This window comes from Oncorhynchus nerka, linkage group LG28, assembly GCF_034236695.1.
Source record: "Oncorhynchus nerka isolate Pitt River linkage group LG28, Oner_Uvic_2.0, whole genome shotgun sequence".
Lineage (NCBI taxonomy): Eukaryota > Metazoa > Chordata > Actinopteri > Salmoniformes > Salmonidae > Oncorhynchus > Oncorhynchus nerka.
In genome coordinates, this window is record NC_088423.1 from 45494689 (window position 1) to 45509808 (window position 15120).

Here is a 15120-nt window from a genome sequence, read left to right on the forward strand (position 1 = left end):
AGTTGGTGGAGTAATAGTGGGCACCTTGCCGGAGCCAAGCCTTAGTCAACGTCAAAACAATATTTAAACAACAGTGGTTTTGAGTTGGCATGCTTGTGGATTTTCTAAAATGTTCTGCTTTCTTAAAGGGGGCCTCTATTTTAAGGGCGTCAACACTGTTTTGTTCAGAGGGTGTTCAGTAGATTTCAGGAGGTAATATCAAGATCACAGGCAACCCTAATATCAATTTGAAACCATGATGTAAAACGTCAATTACCCTGTAGAGTGGTTTAATCATAGGGTATCCTACTCGTCCATGGGTGTCATGCGTGTGAGCCGTGGTGTGTGTTCACTTCACTGTGTGTGTGTGTAAGCATGCCTTATTAGAGATGCTTTAGCTGTGGTTGCTGTAATTGACTGTGTCTGTGAAGGATAACCTCAGATTCTGGGAGGCCTGGTCACAGAGAGAACAACACTGGCTCACTTAATTTTTTTATTTCACCTTTATTTAACCAGGTAGGCAAGTTATCATTTGCAACTGTGACCTGGCCAAGATAAAGCAAAGCAGTTTGACACAAACAGCACAGAATTACACATGGACTTAACAAACATACAATCAATAATACAGTAGAAAAAGTCTATATACAGCATGTGCAAATGAGGTAGGATAAGGGAGGTAAGGCAATAAATAGGCCATGGTGGTGAAGTAATTACAATATAGCAATAAACACTGGAATGGTAGAATGTGCAGAAGATGAAAGTGCAAGTAGAGTTACTGGGGTGCAAAGGAGCAAGAAAAATAAATAAATACAGTATGTGGATGGGGTAGTTGGATGGGCTATTTACAGATGGGCTATGTACAGTTGCAGTGGTCTGTGAGCTACTCTGACAGCTGGTTGCTTAACTTCTTACGGATCATTGGGACGCTAGCGTCTCACCTCGACAACATCCGGTGAAATTGCAGAGCGCGAAATTCAAATGACAGAAATCGTAATATTAAACATTCATGAAGATATCATGATGTCATCATTTCAAAGCTTAACTTCTTGTTAATCCAGCTGCGTTGTCAGATTTCAAAAAGGTGAAAGCACACCATGTGATTATCTGAGGACAGCGCCCCACACACAAGCATTACATACATTTTCCAACCAAGCAGAGGCATCACGAAAGTCAGAAATAGCGATAAAATAAATGACTTACTTTTGAAGCTCTTCATCTGGTTGCAATCACAAGGGTCCCCACTACATAACAAATTGCCCTTTTTGTTCGATAAAGTCCTTCTTTATATCCCAAAAAAGTAAACAATACATTTTAAACAATAGTCTAAGACTGAGAATACCGGAGACCATTACCGGATATATAACCAAGTACGCACACTCACCGGAACGCGCAACAAACACTACAGCCAAAATGGGAGCCACTTACTAAAACTACAAATTCTAGCTAATTTTTCAAAAAACAAGCCTGAAACTCTTTCTAAAGACTGTTGACATCTAGTGGAAGCCCTGGGAACTGCAATCTGGGAGGTATTCCTTTTATATTCCCATTGACAGCCATGGTAACCAAAGGGTGAGCTGAAAAAAAGAGCTCTGGATGGATTGTCATTGGGTTTTTGCCTGCCATATCAGTTCTGTTATACTCACAGACATTATTTTAACAGTTTTGGAGACTTTGGAGTTTTCTATCCAATACTACCAATTATATGCATATCCTAGCTTCTGGGCCTGAGTAACAGGCAGTTTGGGCACCTCATTCATCTAAACTTCCGAATACTGCCCCTAGCCCGAAGAAGTTAAAGCTTGTGAGGGAGATATAGGTCTCCAGCATTAGTGTTTTTTTTTTTTTTTTGCAGTTCGTTCTCATCATTGGCAGCAGAGAACTGGAATGAGAGGCGACCAAAGGAAGAATTGGCTTTGGGGGTGACCAGTGAGATATACCTGCTGGAGCGCGTGCCACGGGTGGGTGCTGCTATGGTGACCAGTGAGCTGAGATAAGGCGGTGCTATACCTAGCAGAGACTTGTAGATGACCTGGAGCCAGTGGGTTTGGCGACGAGTATGAAGCGAGGGCCAGCTAACGAGAGTATACAGGTCGCAGTGGTGGGTAGTATATGGGGCTTTGGTGACAAAACGGATGGCGCTGTGATAGACTGCAGGAGGCTATTTTGCAAATGGCATCGCTGAAGTCGAGGATCGGTAGGATAGTCAGTTTTACGAGGGTATGTTTGACAGTATGATAAAAGGATGCTTTTTTGCGAAATAGGAAGCTTATTCTAGATTTAATTTTGGATTGGAGATGTTTAATGGGAGTCTGGAAGGAGAGTTTACGGTGTAACCAGACACCTAGAATATGTGGACAACTACAAATACCTAAGTCAGAACCGTCCAGAGTAGTGATGTCATTGAAGATCATCTGGAGGTTAGTTAACAGTGTCCAATGAAGGGCCAGATGTACACAGAATGGTGTCGTCTGCGTAGAGGTGGATCAAAGAATCACCAGCAGCAAGAGTGACATCATTGATGTATACAGAGAAGAGAGTCGGCCCGAGAATTGAACCCTGTGGCACCCCCATAGACTGCCAGAGGTCCGGACTACAGGCCCTCTGATTTGACACACTGAACTCTACCAGAGAAGTAGTTGGTGAACCAGGCGAGGAAATCATTTGAGAAGCCAAGGCTGTTGAGTCTGCCAATAAGAATGTTGAGATTGACAGAGTCGAAGGTGCACCCATGACCATCTCTAAAACCAGATTGCATAGCGTAGAGGGTACGGTGGGATTCGAAATGGTCGGTAATCTGTTTGTTAACTTGGGTTTCGAAGACCTTAGAAAGGCAGGGTAGAATAGATATAGGTCTGTAGCAGTTTGGGTCTAGAGTGTCTCCCCCTTTGAAGAGGGGGATGACCGCGGCAGCTTTCCAATCTATGTGAATCTCAGATGATACGAAGAGAGGTTGAACAGGCTAGTAATAGGGGTTGCAACAATTTCGGCAGATAATTTTAGAAAGAGGGTCCAGATTGTCTAGCCCAGCTGATTTGTAGGGGTCCAGATTTTGCAGCTCTTTCAGAACATCAGCTTTCTAGATTTGGGTGAAGGAGAAATTGGGGGGCTTGGGTGAGTTGCTGCAGGGGGGAAATGCTTTTTGAAATGATCAATTATAGTAAATTTATCGGTGGTGACAGTGTTTCCTAGCCTCAGTGCAGTGGGCAGCTGGGAGGAGGTGCTCTTATTCTCCATGGACTTTAGTGTCCCGGAACTTGTTTGAGATTGTGCAGCAGGATGCAAATTTCTGCTTGAAAAAGCTGGCCTTAGGAAAGCTAACTGCCTGTGTATATTTGTTCCTAACTTCCCTGAAAAGTTGCATATCATGGGGGCTATTCGATGCTAATGCAGAATGCCGCAGGATGTTTTTATGCTGGTCAAGGGCAGTCAGGTCTGGAGAGAACCAAGGGCTATATCTGTTTCTGGTTCTACATTTTTTGAACGGGGCATGCTTATTTAAGATGGTGAGGAAGGCACTTTTAAAGAATAACCAGGCATCCTCTACTGACGGGATGTGGTCAATATCCTTCCAGGATACCCGGGCCAGGTCGATTAGGAAGACCTGCTCACTGAAGTGTTTTAGGGAGCGTTTGACAGTGATGAGTGGTGGTCGTTTGACTGCAGACCCATTACGGATGCAGGCAATAAGGTGGTGATCGCTGAGATCTTGGTTGAAAACAGCAGAGGTGTATTTGGAGGGCAAGTAGGTTAGGATGATATCTTTGAGGGTGCCCGTGTTTACGGATTTGGGGTTGTACCTGGTGGGTTCATTGATAATTTGTGTGAGATTGAGGGCATCAAGCTTAGATTGTAGGATGGCCGGCGTATTAAGCATGTCACAGTTTAGGTCACCTAGTAGCACGAGCTCTGAAGATAGATGGGGGACAATCAATTCACATATGGTGTCCAGTGCACAGCTGGAGGCAGAGTGTGGTCTATAGCAACCGGGAGAGACTTGTTTCTGGAAAGGTAGAAGCTCGAATTGTTTGGGTACAGAACTGGATAGTAAAGACAGAACTCTGCAGGCTATCTCTGCAGTAGATTGCAACCCCTCCCCCTTTGGCAGTTCTGTCTTGTTGGAAAATGTTACAGTTAGGGATGGAAATTTCAGGGTTTGCGGTGGTCTTCCTAAGCCAGGATTCAGACACGGCTAGGACATCCGGGTTGGCAGAGTGTGCTAACAGAGGAGGAGTAGGATAAAGGTACGGCAAAAGGCTATCAGAACTGGTCGTCTATTACGTTCAGAACAGAGCGTAAAAGGAGCCAGTTTCTAGGCGCGATAGAATAGATTCAAGGCATAATGTACAGACAAAGGTATGGTAGGATGTGAGTACATTGGAGGTAAACCTAGGCATTGAGTAATAAGATAGATTTTGTCTCTAGAGATGTTTAAACCAGGTGATGTCACCGCATATGTGGGAGGTGGAACTAAATGGTGGGTTTAGGCATATTGAGCAGGGCTAGAGGCTCTACAGTGAAATAAGACTGTAAGCACTAACCAGAACAGTAATGGACATAGGCATATTGATATTAGGGAGAGGCATGCCTACCCGGGAGATCAATAGTGGTTGGGCTGGCTGGAGACACGGTGATTAAGACAGCTAGCAGGCCGAGGCTAGCAAGCTAGCAGAAGGCCTTAGAGGGATGTCTCGACAGAGGAAATTCTGTTTTAGCCTCCGCACGCGGTGAAGTCGATAGACCAGTCGTGATGGCGGGGTTCCGTGCCCTGTACCGGCAGTAGAAAGGGTCCGGGTATTGTAGCCCAGGAGTGGCTGATGGGGCTCTTTAGCTAGCTGGGAGAAAGGGCCTAACTTGGGCTAGCTCCAGGCTAATTTGGGCTTGCTTCGGGACCAACGTTAGCCGGAGTAGTCACTCGGATAGCAGCTAGCTAGCTGCGATGATCCAGGGGGAAATGCCCAGAGCTTGCGGTAGGAATCCGAGGATATGGAGAGAAAATAGGCCTAGTATGCTCTGGTTTGAGTCGCGTTGTACAAACTGGCGAGAGCTTTCCGAGCTAAAGGTTAACTGGTGACCGCTAGCAGTGGTTAGCTGGCTAGTAGCTAGTGAGCTGGCTATCTTCTGTGAGGGGATTCTGGATTTTAGGTAAATAAAACTACTTTAGAAAAAACAGATCCACACTACATTGGGTGAGGCGGGTTGCAGGAGAGTATTTTGAAGTTTAATTTTAGAAAAAAATATTATAAAGATATGCGAAGAAAGATATATAAAAAGATATACAGTGAGGGGGGGGAAGTATTTGATCCCCTGCTGATTTTGTACGTTTGCCCACTGACAAAGAAATTATCAGTCTATAACTTTAATGGTAAAAATTTTATAAATTGATTTGCATTTTAATGAGGGTAATAAGTATTTGACCCCCTCTGCAAAACATGACCTAGTACTTGGTGGCAAAACCTTGGTTGGCAATCAGAGGTCAGATGTTTCTTGTAGTTGGCCACTAGGTTTGCACACATCTCAGGAGGGATTTTGTCCCACTCCTCTTTGCAGATCTTCTCCAAGTCATTGAGGTTTCGAGGTTGACGTTTGGCAAATTGAACCTTCAGCTCCCTATACATACTTTCTATGGGATTAAGGTCTGGAGACTGGCTAGGCCACTCCAGGACCTTAATATGCTTCTTCTTGAGCCACTCCTTTGTTGCCTTGGTCGTATGTTTTGGGTCATTGTCATGCTGGAATACCCATCCACGACCCATTTTCAATGCCCTGGCTGAGGGACGGAGGTTCTCACCCAAGATTTGACGGTACATGGCCCCGTCCATCGTCTCTTTGATGCGGTGAAGTTGTCCTGTCCCCTTAGCAGAAAAACACCCCCAAAGCATAATGTTTCCATCTCCATGTTTGACGGTGGGGATGGTGTTCTTGGGGTCATAGGCAGCATTCCTCCTCCTCCAAACACGGCGAGTTGAGTTGATGCCAAAGAGCTTAATTTTGGTCTCATCTGACACCAAAATCTGACACTTTCACCCAGTTGTCCTCTGAATCGTTCAGATATTCATTGGCAAACTTCAGACTAGAGGTCGACCGATTTAATCGGAATGGCCGATTTAATTAGGGCCGATTTCTATTCTTTATAACAATCGGAAATCTGTATTTTTATTTATTTCTACCTTTTTATTTAACTTGGAAAGTCAGTTAAAGCTAAACACATGTTGAGTTCAGTTTGGTCAACAGTTCTGAACAAATGGATTTGTCTGTGGACTATGACATCGTGGTTTCTGATTTTAATTTTAGTGTTAAGTTTTTGTTCCAACATTTTCCTAGCCTATCTTTAGAGTTAAAAAGCCTCTGCAAGCTCCTTTTCATAGGTTCTGCCCTGGTCACACTGACTGTGTGAAATGGGATTGGCAGGTGTGACGCGTCAGATCACAGTTGAGGCCTCTATCTTGTAGTGTACTTTAGACACACACGCTCTTATTTCTCAATTCTTATGACATTGTGTACCTCTAGTGGTCCTCCCTAACCTAATTGATGTTATAATTTGTCATGTTTATGGTAGCAATGTATGCTTTATGACACATAGGTTAGGCAAAGTGTTTCCTTAGTGATACTGTCATGATAAAACACTTACCCTACCTCACACACTCTGTTTGAGCAACATCGGTAGAGATGTTTGAACTATCTTTTTAGCTGTATCAGGTTTAAGGTGTAAACAGGTTCAAAAGTGCTAGGCGAATATTAATCTTATACTTCTATACACTGTCGGGTGTTAGGTGTATTTGAGCAATGGCAGGTGTTATTTTGCCCTGCAAATTAACTTTTGTTTCTCCTACTCACAGAAGTAAATCTCCCTACCAATAGGGACTCACGCACTGTCTTCTGAAATTTGTCAATGAGGAAGGGAGAGATGCTGGAGAGTGTGGAGAAGGGAAATGAGGAAGACGATGAAGAGTACGTCATGGATAAGGAGGGAAAGGCAGCAGCTCAGTGTGGATGGGTATTCTTATGCTAATCCACTCCCTGGATGAGGTGCAAAGCAGCCAAGCAAACAATGGCAGTGGAGCCAGAAAGTCTGCCCTGCAGTCTAGCAGGCCTTGAAAGGCATGTGGGCAGGGCGCTGACACTGGGAGAAGGCTACCTGCAGCACGGAGAGGGCTGCCTGCATGGAGGGGCCCCAGGAGAGGCCAGGGATCTGGGCCAAGGTAGTGTGAGCTAGAGAGAGTGGAAGAGCAGGAGCATGGAGGGGGGGGGGGGGCAAATGACATGGCAGCAGGGCTGTAGTGAAGAGCTCTTTCCAAGGCTGTGAGAGGGATGTAGCAAGAGTGTTTAGTTGTACCTAAGTGTTTCTCATTTACACCCCCTTGTCTCTGTTGTCCATTCACCAGGCCCATATTGCTCAAGTCTATCTTATTACCCTCCACTAAATCGCCGAATATTAGTCAATTTATTTTTCAAGCTTAGGAGATGGAAAGTAAGCATTGAAGTCAACCAGGCCGCTTTGTTTTCATTTAGATTGCTGTCTTCCAGAATGGGAAGTGCAGATGCATTAAGGTTGGTTATTGATGTCTGGTCTCCCCTGCAGCTTTCCAGAGGAGGAAGCGGAGAGGCATTAGAGTTGGATTATTGATGTCTGCGACCCCAAGCACAGAGGAGGCATGCAGTTCCAGGCTCATTTTACAGAGCTATTACTATATGAGGAAGTGGGGGTGCAGCATCTGTTGTTTCTATACCAGGTCTCAGTTCGAGTGGATTCATTCATATGCTGACATGAAAGAGAATCCTGAGATTGTTGTTTGTAAAATTGTATACATTTGGCAAGGGTTGGACAAGATCCTTCCGGACTCTGGCCCTACCATACGGCCATGTTCAGCTTTAAGGGATTGTTCAGTCGGGAAATTCAAAATGTGTCAGTGCACTCCCAAAGTATGAAACTCACTATCACTTCAAATTCACCTCATGTTAGACAGTTTCTAGATGTGCTAGTTCTTGTCCTGAGAATAAGCACCGTGCAGTGTTCTGGAATGACGGCAATTTCTTTATCATTTCCATCAGAGGATTTCCACATTTACTAGACTTTTTGCAAAAATACTCTCGGCTACATAATGGAATGTAAACTAGCGTACTTGTAACATCTCGACCGCAACCTCCGGAGCGCAGGACACTCACTTGACAGTTGCTCCCATCTAAACAAGGCAGTGTAAACATAAATGTCTTGTTGAGCCAACACTCTTACAGTACAAATTGTAATAGCATAGCAATGTTTTTGAAACGGCTGAAATGTACAGACATTTTCCTCTTTTTTATAACCGGTTTTATTGAGTTTTTACCTGAAATTGTTGTAACAGCCAGTTACGTTCTGAAATTGTCATCGTAGCTTTAAATCTCAACAGTATTTTTTTGTTTGCTTGACTGCACTGAGCTGCCACCGAGATCCAGGCAAGAAGCAATTCCCCATTGAATTATCAACGTTTTAAGTCGCAATTTGCTTTTACCTCATGACTTCCATGATATTGATAAAGTTAAGCCTGGTTTATTCTAAGGTAACTTTAATACTGTAGCTAGTGTAGCAGAAAACCTCAATTATTCAGCCTCAAATATGCGCCAGTCCCTCGTAATAGCCATGCAATTGCACACATTTCATCAAATAAACACCTATTTCAAATAAACGGTGGGTCTAAAGTAATTGTTTGAGGTTATCATGATTTTGTTTTGAGGTTTCATGTTTGATTTGTTAAATAAAGAATTTCAGTAATGGCAATTATCTGTTTTTATTGCCAGAAAGAAACTGCTAGCCATTGGCTGCTAACAGCTGAGAACTGCTATGTAACGGACAAACACAAAAACAGTCAACTTCGAGACCGCTAGAAATCGTCAAAGAACTGATGAAAATGCACAGTCAGAGGAGAATAATTATTGTCAAGGAAAAGTGTTTTGTTGAAATGGAGGCATACCAAGACCAAATAAATGTGACCTGGTGTAAAAATGATAAAACAATGCAGGAAATTAAGAATCTTACTAAAATGCTGGAATTAAACAATGGAGGAAATGGACGCCTGGCTCAAATAGAAGCCTGTCTCTAATATTAGAGACAATATTAGCTTATTAAACACCTGTTGTGTTCAGTGATTTAAGTAATTCATTTCTGAGGTGTTTATTTGAAATTTTACGGTAAGCCTAATAGCGCCAATGTCTAATATCTAATATCTAGCAATGGTATAGCTAAACATGTCAAGATCTTTTGTTGAGCTAGCTAGCTCGCTTGCTAACCTTACCTAACTGTGTAGCCTATATTATATGAATGACACTGTATGATAATGTTACTGTACATGTTATATTTGTTTGGGAGGGGTAAATGCTCAATATTGATATGCTAACATTACTTGATCATGAAGCATGTTACTTAGCTAGTAAGCTGTGTATTATCAAATTTTATTGGTCACATACATGTTTAGCAGATGTTATAGCGAGTGTAGCGAAATGCTTGTGCTTCTAGTTCCGAAAGTGCAGTAATATCTAACAAGTAATATCTAACAATTTTCATAAAAAAGACCTAATACACACAAATCTAAGGAAATGAATAAGAATATATGGATGAGCAATTCAGAGCAGCATAGGCTAAGATGCAATAGATAGAATTGAATACAGTATATACAGTTGAAGTCGGAAGTTTACATACACCTTAATCAACTACATTTAAACTCAGTTTTCCACAATTCCTGACATTTAATCAGAGTAAAAATTCCCTGTCTTAGGTCAGTTAGGATCACAACTTTATTTTAAGAATGTGAAATGTCAGAATAATAGCAAAGAAATATTTATTTCAGCTTTTATTTCTTTCATCACATACCCAGTGGGTCAGAAGTTTACATATACTCAATTAGTATTTGGTAGTATTGCTTTTAAATTGTTTAACTTTGGTCAAATGTTTCGGGTAGCCTTCCACAAGCTTCCCACAATAAGTTGTGTGAATTTTGGCCCATTCCTCCTGACAGAGCTGGTGTAACTGAGTCAGGTTTGTAGGCCTCCTTGCTCGCACAGCCTTTTCAGTTCTGCCCACCACTTTTCTATGGGATTGAGGTCAGGTCTTTGTGATGGTCACTCTAATAGCTTGACTTTGTTGTCCTTAAGCCATTTTACCACAACTTTGGAAGTATGCTTGGGGTCATTGTCCATTTTGGAAGATCCATTTGCGACCAAGCTTTAACTTCCTGACTGATGTCTTGATGTTGCTTCAATATATCCATGTAATATTTTTCCCATGATGCCATCTATTTTGTGAAGTGCACCAGTCCCTCCTGCAGCAAAGCACCCCCACAACATGATGCTGCCACCCCTGTGCTTCATGGTTGGGATGGTGTTCATCGGCTTGCAAACATCCCCCTTTTTCCTCCAAACGTAACAATGGTCATTATGGCCAAACAGTTATATTTTTATTTCAACAGCCAGAAGTATGATCTTTGTCCCCATGTGCAGTTGCAAACTGAAGTCTGGATTTTTATGGCGGTTTTGAAGCAGTGGCTTCTTCCTTGCTGAGTGGCCTTTCAGGTTATGTCGATAAAGGACTCGTTTTACTGTGGATATAGATAATTTTGTACCTGTTTCCTCCAGCATCTTCACACAGTCCTTTGCTGTTGTTCTGGGATTGATTTACATTTTTTCGTACCAAAGTACGCGCATCTCTATGAGACAGAACGCGTCTCCTTTCTGAGCGGTATGATGGCTGCGCTGTCCCATGGTGTTTATACTTGTGTACTATTGTTTGTACAGATGAACGTGGTACCTTCAGGCGTTTGGAAATTGCTCCCAAGGATGAACTAGACTTGTGGAGGTCTACAATTATTTTTTTGAAGTCTTGGCTGATTTCTTTTGATTTTCCCATGATGTCAAGCATAGGTAGGCCTTGAAATACATCCACAGGTCCACTTCCAATTGACTTAAAGGATGTCAATTAGCCTATCAGAAGCTTCTAAAGCCATTTTCTGGAATTTTCAAGCTTTTTAACTTCTTAAAGCTGAAATCCCGTTAACGGGATCGATTTGACAACAGCCAGTGAAAGTGCAGGGTGCCAAATTCAAACAACAGAAATCTCATAATTAAAATTTCTCAAACATACAAGTATTATACACCATTTTAAAGATAACCTTGTTATTAATCCCATCAGTGTTTCTATTTTAAAAAAGGCTTACAGCGAAAGCACACCATATGATTGTTAGGTCAGCACCTAGTCACAGAAAAACACAGCCATTGTTCCAGCCAAAGAGAGGAGTCACAAAAAGCAGAAATAGAGATGAAAATTAATCACTAACCTTTGATCTTCATCAGATGACACTCATAAGACTTCATGTTACACAATACATGTATGTGTTGTTTGATAGTTCATATTTATATCCAAAAATCTCAGTTTATATTGGCGCGTTATGTTCAGTAATGTTTTGCTTCCAAAACATCCAATGATTTTGCAGAGAGCCACATCAATTTACAGAAATACTCATCATAAATGTTGATGAAAATACAAGTGTTATACACGGAATTAAAGATATACTTCTCCTTAATGCAAACGCTGTGTCAGATTTCAAAAAAGCACACCATGCAATAATCTCAGTACAGCGCGCAGAGACCAAAACAAGCCATACGGATACCCGCCATGAGTCAACAGAAGTCAGAAATAGCATTATAAATATTCACTTACTTTTGATGATCTTCATCAAAAATGCACTCACAGGAATCCCAGTTCCACAATAAATGTTTGTTGTTCGATAAAAGTCCATTTACCTCCTTTTTGTTTGCGTGTTTAGTTCACAAATCCCAATTCACAAGAGGCAAGCACTTAGTTCAGAGGACAGTTCCATTAGAGTTCGTAGAAACATGTCAAACGATGTATAGAATCAATCTTTAGGATGTTTTTATCGTAAATCTTCAATAATATTCCAACCGGACAATTCCTTTGTCTTTAGAAAGGAAAAGGAATGCAGCTAACTCTCACGGGCACGCGCGAGACAGAGCTCATGGCCTTCTGCCAGACACCTGATTGGAACGGCTCTTATTCTCTCCCCCTTCACAGTAGAAGCCTGAAACAAGGTTCTAAAGAGTGTTGACATCTAGTGGAAGCTCGGACCAAATGTTCCACTGTATATTGGATAGGCAAAGACTTTTCTCAGGTTTTTGCCTGCCATATGAGTTCTGTTATCTTAGCTTCTGGGCATGAGTAGCAGGCAGTTTACTCTGGACACCTTATTCATCCAAGCTACTCAATACTGCCCCCCAGCCATAAGAAGTTAAAGGCACAGTCAACTTAGTGTATGTAGACTTCTGACCCAGCGGAATTGTGACACAGTGAAATAATCTGTCTGTAAACAATTGTTGGAAAAATTACTTGTCATGCACAAAGTCTATGTCCTAACCGACTTGCCAAAACTATAATTTGTTATCAATACATTTGTGGAGTGGTTGAAAAACACGTTTTAAAGACTCCAATCTAAGTGTATGTAAACTTCCGACTTCAACTGTACACATGAGATAAGTAATGCAAGATATGTAAACATTATTATAGTGGCCAATGATTTCAAGTCTGTATGTAGGCAGCAGCCTCTCTGTGCTAGTGATGGCTATTTAACAGTCTGATGGCCTTGAGATAGAAGCTGTTTTTCTGTCTCTCGGTCCCAGCTTTGATGCACCTTTACTGACCTCGCCTTCTGGATGATAGCGGGGTGAATAGGCAATGGCTCGGGTGGTGGTTGTCCTTGATGAGCTAGATTAATGTGTATGGTCAAGAAAATAAAACATTTAATTGTCTGCAAATGCTTGTGGTTTGTTTCATTATTCAATATTGTAATGTGTTTTAGAGGAAAAGGTGCTTAGTGGCTAACATGATATTTATGGTCAATTTTAGCTGCTGACCAAGAATGTTGCGTTACCAGCCACAACGAATGGTAAGGCAAGGATGTAGTGTGAATTGGAAAGTAAAAAATCTCTCTTGCCCCTCTGTTCCTCAGACTGGCCTTCATCTCTCATTGTTGGAATAGGGCCATTGTTGTCTCTGACCTAACGGAGTGATCCTTATCAGTTCACGTCAGTCTCCAGAAGGGATTTAAAGACCTATTAGGAGCGTTTTCAAAATGTTGTCCAGCCTGTAGCCGCTTCTTGGATTTCCAGCCCGTTGGATTTCCTGGCATTCATTGAGTGGTGCGACCCAGAATTCCTTTCCCAAGGAGTTGACCATCATGGGTTTGGTGTAAGGGTTATTATTCTATGCAGGTGGCACCACCATCACATGACAATGCCCCCTTTCATCATCTGTGGGAATGGAGTGAGCACAGGGTTGGCTCTCCCAAAAAGGTAGAAGTCAATGGTGAAGCAATCTTCCAACTACCTATAGGTCTGCACGTTTCAGTAGCTCTTGGTAGTAGTGTTTCTTTAGGGGAAGGTGCTTTACCTGGATGGCCACAATTGAGGTGTGAGGGTAAAATAAGTAATACCAGGTAAACATATGCTGTGTTAATTATGATTCACCACATCAACCCAGACTTGAGTGCTCTCACCCAGACAAAAGGGGATTTGTTTTGTACTGATAGTCTGCTAGCTCTGCCTCTGACAAGTCACAACAAGACCTTGCTGAGTCCTGAGCCATGTATAAGAGTACAGGTGGTGCTAGCCTAGGACGTCTGTACTCTGCAGGGAAAGTTACTTGACAGCATCGTCCGAGACTACAGGACAACAAACTCTTCAGCCTCCCAAGCCCACTCTTTTAGTACCTCAATGTTAAACTCATTCTCCTTTGATTGTAGATGCTTTTTAAAATATTTATTTATTTTTTACCTGTTGCCTGTCTTAAAGACGATGTTTCTTTTTTGTTTTACAACCAAATCTCTATTTTTGATGGAAACGGCATGTTATAGAAGGGTCCAGGCACCTTTTTTTGTGATTTCAAATGTTTTTTTTAAATGACCCCAAGCAGCAAATCACTTTTTTCGTTCTCATTGTGTAGTATGGGGACCCTGAAAACACGAACAAAGGCTCCAAAAACACCCAAATATGGTGACGCAAGTTTTTAGATGTTGTACACATTAAATAGTCATTCCGAACTTTATCCGCAATGTTATATTCAATTTTGTTGCGACTCGAGTGATACCTCTCTGTCCATTTTATTTTTAACTGCCAAATTTAAAATAAATACTTGAGTAAACAAGGGATACAAAGTACATTGAAAGCATGGGGTGCTTCCACAGGAAGTTCCAGACACGTAGAATCTATGCCAAGGCGCATTGAAGCTGTTCCGGCGGCTCGTGTTGGCCCAACGCCCTATTAAGATGCTTTATGTTGGTGTTGCCTTTATTTTGGCAGTTATATGTAGCAGCAGGCTACAAGAATAATGGAACAGCTGGATAGGGGAAACGTCTCAAGTCGCACAATAGGGAATATAACATTGCAGCTGAAGTTCGGAATGACAATTTCATGTGTGCAACATCTAAACACCTGTGTCACTATACTGAGAGCTTTGCTGTTTCTGAAAGGACGCATTTGGGTGTTTTTGGCGCCTTTGTTCAGGTTTTTCAGTGCCCCCGTACTACACACTGAGGTAGAGGAATTGATTTGCTGTTTTGGGTAAGTTTCTCAAACATGTGAACTGACAAAAGTTGTCTGGACCATTCTATAAAATGCCATATTCATACAAAAGTATCTTATTTAACTGTAGTCTATGCCCTTGTTGATTTACTAGTCAGTTTTCCTCTGTTTGTTGGCTTGTGTTAATCTTAGAGAAAAGCTGCCAGCTACTCTAGTTTCTAGCTGCTGTTTTTGAATGGGTAACTGATAGTGCGTCTCCATGTCAATCAGCAGCCCCAGCTGTTGTGTGTGAGTGTGCCCTGTTCATCTCTTGTTTGGGAAGGGAAGTGTACGTGTCAAGGGTGATGGGGACAGCTTCCTGGCTTGGGGGCTCACAACAGGCCTTTCCCCTGCATGCCTCATCTTGCCTCCACCTGATAGGGGTAGCAACTCCTCTCCCAGGGCTAAGATTGTTTGTTTTATAACTGCATTGCAGTGTTTTGTTGTTTGGGCTAATGCAATGTGTTTGCTTATACATTTTATTAGGCAATCCCTTTAAAGTTCTACCCTTGATTTCTCTCAGTATTGGTCTGCACACCGGTT

General features: G+C 42.2%; 1 protein-coding gene across 2 annotated transcripts in view; it reads left to right on the forward strand.

Annotated features, from left to right (window-relative positions):
* The window catches only part of LOC115113284 (bone morphogenetic protein receptor type-1A-like), a 64437-nt gene that overhangs the window by 23424 nt on the left and 25893 nt on the right, over positions 1-15120 (forward strand). The gene's annotated exons all lie outside the window — the stretch shown is intronic.